The 9,869-nt window shown below is 34.2% G+C and overlaps 1 protein-coding gene across 1 annotated transcript in view; it reads left to right on the top strand.

Annotated features, from left to right (window-relative positions):
* The first annotated feature begins 1,061 nt into the window (after window positions 1–1,061).
* The window catches only part of par-1, a 110,330-nt gene continuing 101,522 nt past the window's right edge, over window positions 1,062–9,869 (top strand). The window contains exon 1 of the mRNA XM_073077858.1: window positions 1,062–1,360. The gene's annotated coding sequence lies outside the window, so the exon portion shown is untranslated. The remainder of the gene's footprint in view (window positions 1,361–9,869) is intronic.

Here is a 9,869-nt window from a genome sequence, read left to right as displayed (position 1 = left end):
GGACTATACATAATATCCATTAACTAATGTAATACCAAAAATGTGTATTTTATTTAATTTCGGAGTCTATTTGGTTACTTCGTGAACGGTATATATGTAGCGAATACGAGACGAGCGGTCATTGTCAACCTTGATGCGCTGACTAATGCAACCATTTAAGGTGTAATAACCTTTTGGATAAAGCTAGAGTCGTGATAGCGCAGTGCGTACATTTTGGTTAATTTATCTAAAGATTCGACGTTGGAATCCCAGGAACTTCGTTTTCTTCTTTTAGCGCATTTGGGAAAACTTATGAATGTGACTTTCGCGTGGGCGGGTGTAAACACAAGTGACAGGATAAGGTCTCTGGGAAGTAGAGGATTTAGGTTCGATCCCTGGTTAGACAGCTATGTATGTATACTGTCGAATTTAGATGCCTCTTTTGGATATTCTCGTATTTGCCTTCGAATGAGTTAACGAAATAAATAACTCAACAGATACAAAATAACAAAACGTTTTAGCTATATATATGCTAGCTAGCTATATATAGTATGGATTGATAGAAGAAAATTCTATACTTAAAAGTAGATAATTATTATATTTTAGTTCACTTTCAAATGAGTAGACTAAACATAAATAACAGCGTTAAAATATTTGCATTTTGGATTCGATAAAACCCCTCCAGTCCGACTACCTGATACGTGTTTTAGTGACAGGTGCGCAAACACCTGATGGGGTTACGCTCCAATCCATGTTATGCGAACGTGTTTTGATAGCCATTTTAATAAAATCACAGTTGTGAATCATTTAACTGCAAGTATCCGTTATATAAGCATTCATAATAAATATTTAAACGCATTTTTCAAACAACATAGCGCGAAGTTTGTTTTAAAAATCATCGCGCTCCACCAAAAGCAGACATGAGTGACCTTGTTTCACCGTACACCTCGTTTACCGGGTAAACAACACTGTCAAACGCACGATTTTTCAGCTTATCTCCGTGTCACGTGTGGACTTTTCTTTCTTACCCCCTTCGCCCCCCGAAGGCTGATAACCGGCGCGGCTGCGCGGGCGCAACCGAGGCTGCCGCCTCAGTCGCGTCGCTGATGCCGTCCGGTGTGGACGTGTCGCCCCCGCACGGATATAAAACCAACTGAGTGAAGTGATACCTTGGATTCGTAAGATGTGAATGTGCTACAACAGTGCTTAATACAACAGTTTTGATGTGACCATAAAGCTGTGTCGGCCCGACCACCGAACGACAACGGTACCGTTGCGTCGCGCTTCGCCGATTCGGTTAATAACTTGTGGATCTACAGTGACTGTGTAATAGTGCCTTGCTAAGATTTAATACCGTGGAAAGGTCACTTACCTTGATCGGGTAGTGTATTGAAGGATTTTCGCCTTGCCAATATTCTGCTGTATTCGGCACCTCACTGTTCATTTGCTTCGTTGTGTATAGTTTTCTTGTGTGAAATTGTCTATCGTGCCAGTTCATTGTTCTAGCGTCGAACGTCAATTACTGTTCTATGATCTGATGCGTCGATAGTTTTTTTCTTATCGCCTCACAAAGCGTATCGAGATTTGAGTCATACACTAATCTTGCGTCGTGTGTAAGTTACTAGGAATCCATGTTTATTGAAGGTTCGATAAATCAGAAATAGCTCTACCGCGACGTCTTACTGTTAGTTTGTTTTTCTTTGGGTCATTACAGCTATTATATTTGAGTTTACGTGAGACAGATTCACCATGACTGGCCTAGAAGGCGTGTAGAAATGTAGTTTAAGATTGGATAGACTTAAGGTTTGATTTTAGTACACGCATTCTATAAAATAAGAAACTGTTAAATCATATTTACTAAAGCCTTTCATTCCTATAGCGCCGAGAAAGAGTACAAATATTGGACAAACCAATAGAGATTCATCTTGCCAGTCGAGTTATATTGAACGATGCAGTTTTTTCTTTGCTTTACGCTTGAAAGATAATAAGTTTGCTCGTTGGAAGGTTTTGTTTCGGCCGAGTGAAACTGTGGCAATTGGGCCTTGATGTCCGGTGTTTCGACACCGGCCACTGCAATTGTATGCGTTCTATTGTTGCTTGGGATAAGTCGGCAGTATTGTCGACACCGTAAACCCTTTTCCGCCCCTTACGAACCCTTGATTGAAATCAAAACCGTCATAGAACTTTTGCGGATTCTTTTCAAGGGCGCTAATGTGATTACCTAACTATGTCTTTTGCTCTACTTATTCAACTTAATGTTACAATTCCGATGTGTTTGCAATGTATGATTTAGGCTATAAACCTACATAAATAAATAAATTCCAAAAAAATATGTGTTACAAATGAAAAATTGCTGCAAGTTTTACTAGATTTTTTGCAAGTTACCTAATTACGATACTTATTACGATAAGTCAATGTTTACACCGCACCCATGGGTTTTACTAATGGCTATTACATTGTTGCCATAGCACGTGAACAAGTTTAAACGTCTACTAATCGCACCATGTCCCCTCATGGGATTTACGCTAATGGCTTAGATGCTATGTGGTACACAAATGAATTGGAACGAAATGATGATGATGTTACTTTTTCATTCGGATACCTATACACATATGTTTATATATTTATCAGAAAACATTGGCTATCCTATATGACCAGATGGTTTGTTATAATGATTCATGAATAATAAGACTTTATTTTATTTATTTACTCTTTATTCACCATAGCAAAATAAGTGATATAATATGGAGACTTAATGCTAAATAGCATTGATTTATTCAACTTAATACATACGTTGTGTTGTGTTCCCATGGAAGCTTCAGATTACAAAGTATAAAAGAACACTCTTATGTAAAAATACAACGTTATGTAAAAATTTCAAGTCAATCCATTTACTGTTTTTTTGAGTTTTATGGACACAAACATACACATTTTTATATATAAAAATTAGTAGTTATATGGATTCTAGTTAAATATATTCGTATGACTCATTATGTTATCGCAATTCATTTGTTTTTATTAATTCGTTCAATCAATTAGCTCTAATTTCACAAAGGCATGTAATGTTTCTCAACTTTTTACACTGAAACAAATTTATCACCACGATTGTAATGCAAAAGGCGTTTGTGCTTACAGCTGTTATCATAACAGTAGTGCGTGACTCATTTTCGAAATAGTTTCCATTGTTTCTTTGGTTTCGTAATTTTTACTTGATGATATTTTTTTATAGTTGATAAAGTAGAGGTCGCTATGGCCGATTGAGACATATTCACCTGCTTCGATGATCTGTGTTGTATGGATCATCGTCATTAATCCGTTGTTATCCCACTGCTGGGCACAGGTCTCCTCTCAGTTTGAATAGGATTTATTACACAGTCCATCGTGCTGGTCAAGTGCAGATTGGTAGACTACATACCTTTGAGGCCCTCTACACGCCTGAATGTTCTTTACTCACGATGTTTTCGTTTACAGTAATAGCAAATTGTAAATAATTTGTAATAACCACATAATTTTCAAAATAAAAGCCTTGTGCCTGGGTTTCAAATCGCAGACCCCTAGATTGAGGTTCATCGTCGATTCTATCACTGCTTTCACAGGTTATGAAAATAAGAAACTTTATATAAGAGAAAACTCCTATCTAAATATGAGTTTCCGTTTCGCGGATTGGTGGCGCCTGAACCCAGTTTCACATAATCACGAAGTTCATTTGAGCGTGATACGCCACCGGCATTGTGTTTCCATTCACTCTTTTGTCGTTTCGTTTCCGTTCCGTTTCCACTGACACTCACAAACGTATCGTTAATTTAACTCAACCCGAAATAGATTGTACTACCTCTTTTGAATACCTCAAAACCAGTTTCGAAGTTGTCCTCTTTATTTTATTTCACGTCAACAGTTAATACCTTTATTTAAGGTGCAGTGTTAACAACATACTTAAGGTATTTAACTTTAACCGTATCGAGGATCTCGTGCTTTCTCTTGAAAGTAGCAGAGTACACATTGGCTTGGCCATACAGTACCTGTTCAATTGTGTTAGCCACTTATGTCGTTATCGCATCGTTACGGCCCTTATCAGTGTCTTTGTGGTGATAGCGCTTGATAATGATAACGGAACATGTCTCTCGGTGATGTCACCGACTATTGTTATGCTAAAGTTGGCTTTTATGTTTTGAGTCGTTTTCATTTTTACCTAGATCACCTTGAGATCCAAATTTTGTTTGCTTTGCATATTTTATTATCCCAATTTGTAAGCCCATTTCTCAACATTATTGTTTTGAAATTTACATTTATAATCTATTTAAACATTGCATCTTTTCTTAATGTCACAATGATATGTTTATTTTAGATAAGGCTACATCGAATACAAATTTTATTCACACGTGACTTTAATCAATTATAATAACAATATTATTGTAACGAAAGTTGAGGCCATAATTATAAGAATCCGAACATGATATTAATGAAATTGAAATTTAACCTTCAATTAGCGAAAACTTCAAGAAATCAAGTTATCACGTCCAACAGGCGTTTAACCACCGAATTTAATGTTAATAAACGTCCTTATAAAAAACCAGTATAGCTGAATAGTATCAGATGTAGTGTGACAGCTGTCAGCTGATCGCCCTCGCTCGCGCTGAGGTCGAACCGACCTTAGCACCGATTACAAGGCTCGAGCCCGAGATACAATACTAGCCAAGCTAAATGATTCGATTGGATTGGATATTATACTTACGTCCCATTTAATCAATTTTGCTTAAATGATTGTTGTTTACAAACTATATGCTGATTTGCAAATGGATGGATGACAGTTATTGTAGTAGATAATATAATAGGAAAATGAGTTCTCTTATCAGCAGTAATTAATGATTTATCTTAAATATTATGTATAGTGATAAACTCTCGTAAACCTAGTTCTGTTGACTATCCCATATTACAAATATATATAACAATGTATAATAACGTTATAACGTTTGCTAATATCTAAAAACATGCAAATAGCATCACATATCAGAAAGTCGTATCATTCGTTGCATAGATAATGTTTTCGCAAAAACCAATTCTAGTTTATATTTAATCTATCAATCGGTGAATTTCGCTATTTTTAAATGCTAAAAAGTGGCCTGCTTTAAAACCGGCACCGCTTCTTCCTTCGTATAATCTAGAATCCCGTCCGCCTTAACCTAAAGAAAGAAGTGTTTCTTTAAAGGAAATATTACCTTGAACTACAACAACACCGAGCGCTGAGTTTCCGTCACGATTTGCGTTTTCTCATTAGCACTTGAAGGTATTCTCTTATGCAAAGGCAATGCCAAGGCTGCGTCTCTGAATACGGTGTTACTGCCTTTCCTGATAAAGTTAATTAGGTTAACTTTAACGGAAACATTTAACATTTTTTAAATTGTAGTTAGATCTTTAACCATTGACTAATGAGTGTCAAATATTTCCAAGCAACTATCAAGATCTTCAAATTTTTTAGGTGTAGTTACTCGTAGGACCATATTTCATAGGGATTTGGGTTCCATGGGTTTGCGATAGCCATGAATATTTCACGTATTTAGGATTGCATGAAGGATTTTAGATCTGTGTGTATATAATTTTTTGAATATTCTTATTACGTTTAAATATATAAAACACAACTCTTGAAATTCTACTTTAAGACATCCATCACTTTTAGTTTCTCTGTATTTGATCTTTTTTCTTTTCTCTCGTGAATGAAGGATTTTATTGACGGATGCCCTTCATAAAACCATCATACAATCACTCGGAAGATTTCATACCGATCCCAGCAATTTCAATTGAACGTCAATGAGTCAGTTGGTTAATCAGCCGTACGTCTGGACCGGTCACTTGAACTTTTAACGTTTGCATGCTAAATAATATCGTCTGCCTTACACTTAATATGTGGGACACGTTACAAAACCAGTATCGTTGGATACATAACTGATTAGCTTTTAATTAGATGCAATGTTGATCATTTCAGAATTTAATTTGATTATTACTTTTAATTGCAGATTATTCTAGTACGAACTTCAGACTTTCATACAGCATTAATGTGATATAGAACTTAAAATGTCTGTGTTATAACTTAGAATCTAAGCCTTGTGAAGAGATAAATATAGATATTATTATTATTAATTTAGCCGACAATTTGAAAGTCGCTTTAAAGACCTATAAAATAGATCCATGTCAGAGATTAAATCGCCTAACTACTAATTATTCATTGTCGACAAAAAGTCAAACAATAATGACCATGTTCGTCCGATTTCAACACGTTTTTACATTTATTCATGTGTACACATAATAAAATTTACAAGCATTTTGACCGCTGACTCATCCGCTTAAGCAATATTCGTTGTCTAATTATTTATTTACTTGAGTCACTACGGAAAAGCCTTCGCGTTTTTTATTTTTATTACTACAAGTATTTGTCTTGTCTATTACGTCTTTAAATTTATTTACGGATTTATTTAAATACTAATCTGCATCGACGCAATAATAATTATCGTTTTTATGTAAATACTGTTTTTCCTATGTTTTTAGATGCATATGATCTGTGTTACTGTCTTGCCCATAAGAGATGTATGTCTAATGTTATTTTTAATTGACGGCCTTTCTTTTAACTATTTACCTGACTCCTGACTCTTAGGCAATACTAGACTACTGTTAGGCAAGTCGTTAACGTTACTTTACATAACGAATTTCTCTTAATCAAATGTCACACATTGTCTTTGCAATTATATGCGATGAGATGAAATAGTTTACAGTAAATTTTTAATTTGTGTATCATACATACTAACAATGTCTGCAATACATGTATGATGTAAGACTCACAAATTATTACAGCGTACTGTATTGTGTTTATATGGCGCTCGTTAAGTTAAACGCGAACCAAAAACCGCTACAATTGTGCATTCGCCGTCCAAGGTGAGGCAATGATCATTGTCTGGCTTCACCTTGATGCTTGCAATTATAAACGTATTTTGTACTGCACTTGTTGGACTTGAGGCGAACGAATCGTTTTTTGTATTTGCCACGGCATCGCTCTGATTGCTGTTTTGTAGGTACTTTAAATGCATTTAAAGTGTAGGTAATAGTTGTTTCTTCCAAAGAAACCGCTTGATTACATTTAAAAGAAGTCGTTTCTTATGCGTTTACAGTAACAAACAGTATTATGCAGCGGCCTGCCAAATCACTGTCTACATCATCCAAGCAATTTTATTTCAAAGTATTCGAATATCTATCATCATTTGAAATATTTCAGCTATCTTTTAAGCTTTATCTAAACAGAAATTTTCAAGACCAAAAAAGCAACGTCGATTTGATATTATCTGCAAAGCACCGCAAAATACCTCACGAGTCATTGTCATTCATTTATTCACTCATTTTAACTCCACTAGCGCTCGCGTGAAGATTGTAAATGAAGCTTTTGGAAGAATTTTACATACCTACCTTAGAGTAGTCTAGTGGTTTGTTTTAGAAATTTTATTATTCCTTTTTGCATTCTTATGATCGTGGTTTAACAAAAAATGTACAACTTAGACATCATCTTCTTCCATGTTTTAGTTTGTAATCTAATCTTAATGTTCTTCATTCTTTCGAAGTGAAGTATACATTACCCAATTTTTATAAATCAGTTATATGACTGTGTTTTCCGTTAACTATTTCCAATTTCTACATATGCTTCTTTGCATTTTGCTTTTTAATATCAGCATTTCTCACGTCATCATTATTTATCAATAATTCTTTACTTACATTAACCTTTCTTAATATTACTTATATTGAAACTAAAACAATATATTACAGCAGTATCAACGTCGTTTATTGCCATCTTATCGGTAGTAGTGTTTGAGTTTTATCTGATAACTGATAACGGGCCGATGTACGCCTATCTTTGGAAATACGATGCAGATATTGGTGCTAAGTGGTAGAACTGGCTCCTTATGTGATTTAACAATTTGAGGTCATGATAAATTGTAATATTTTGTATGTAAACAGGTGTAGGGTTTGAATGTTCGTACTTAAAACAGAAGTCTAATTTTATTATTTCGATATTTACATGATTGACTCAAACTGCCCGTCTATCTACTGTATAATAATGGATAATGTAATGTTGTAATAATGTTGATAATGTTGCTTTGATGTGCTGTTAAAAGCTGTAGTCCAAATAAGAGATAAAGATTAAAACGCTCTAAAACTTGTATTGATATCGTTTCAACGTCAACAAAATTATATAGCTTTGACATCTGTGGAAAATCAGTTAGTTGCATCGAAGTGACTTTCACTTATAATTCAGAAATCATGTTTATCTTGAAAGTTTTATGCCATGGGTTCCGGTCGTTAAGAAGTCGACTCACGGGGTTATTGTCTCCCATCTCTTTCTAATACTATACACCCGATATAAGAGTGAAGGAGACGTCTGGTTTAAAAACTTTCTTATCTACGGCAACAGTGACTTCTTATACTCGATAGTACCCATTTAATTTGCAGCGTAAAATTAAAAAGTAACTCGATTTCTCTTCTAGTTTAAGCTCGAAAGTTACTTGTTTATAGATTTTTTGCAGAGCGCTCATTTAAATTTTAATTGCACTTGCATTCAACCTACATTCGAAACTTATTACTTTGCTTTTAACTTGCTAATAGTAATTTATTATCTTTATTAGTTTAAGGATTGGCGTCCGTTTGTGCAAATGATAAGGAACTGGGTGAAACTAAAGCGACTAAAGATAAATTGTAAAATTCTAGCTTTCTTAACATCCGTTATTAAATCTTTTTACTTACTATAGCTACGAGTTTAAATTGAATGTGTACGTTTGAAATATTGTAGTCATCATATCCGACTTTTATATTTATTTATTCGTTATCAATATTCTTTGCGTTATATCATGAAAAGACCGTCGCTTTATCAGCATCAATGAGGAAAAATACAGCGTTTCTCATTTCCTCGAAGTTACCGGCAAATATAACTTGATTATCTACATTTGATCATCAACTTTCCTTTAATACAATTTCTGTAAGTAATATAACTAGTATTTCAGCAAAATATTGCAAATTCGGTCGTAACAAAGTTGGTCATCTTCAACGAAACAACAATGGTTGTATTTCGTTTCCGAATGGATGAAGTTTCAGTGAATAGCAAGAACGAGATAAAATTTCTGTTGTGGAATAGAGAGCAGTCTGCTCGTGAAACTGTTCTATGTTCTATAGGGATGTAACGATAATTTGTAATTGTTTTGTGTAGTTTTTAGTATATATGTAGAAAAGATACTCATGATCTATTACTATTTTATCAACGTAGTCATTAACAACGTGATAAATGAACTAAGTCTAAGTAAATTTGATAAAGTTTACTGCATTCTTAGGATGTATATTCTGACATCACTAGTAATACTGAAATCGCAATTGTAAACACAGATGTTCCGTCGTTTCTGAAACCAAGTTGGAATAAAGTGTTTGTTTTCCGCATTTACTCTGCAAAATGCAGGAAAGTTTTTACATTTAGGTTTCTATTGTATGATAAATCAGTTTTTGTAGTCATTGTTATTTTATTTGTTAATTTTTCAAATTTCAATTGATTACGTTGTGAATTATGTGAATTATGAATTGCCTTATGTCTAAATTCGGCTTTAAGAATAAAAGTATCTGCTAGAAATCGTTGTTATCTTGTATAATAAGAGAATATAATAATTTAACACCTTGATAATATAATATCGTTATTTGCTATTGAAGTACTACGATACTTAACTTAATTCACAGGAATTATTTTAGATTTAAATAGATTTCGAAACTTCTCAACATAAAGAAGATTAATTCTTGGCTTAAGATTTATTCAGTAGGCATGTTCCTGAATTCAATTAAGTTTTAAACAGTGTTTGATAGCAAAAAGACGGATA

This window comes from Epargyreus clarus, unplaced genomic scaffold (genome assembly GCF_041222505.1).
Source record: "Epargyreus clarus isolate Ecla_fem2 unplaced genomic scaffold, WU_Ecla_fem_2.2 ptg000011l, whole genome shotgun sequence".
Taxonomy (NCBI): Eukaryota; Metazoa; Arthropoda; class Insecta; order Lepidoptera; family Hesperiidae; genus Epargyreus; species Epargyreus clarus.
The sequence above is the reverse complement of the archived record's forward strand: the minus strand, read 5'-3'. Positions and strand labels throughout refer to the sequence as shown.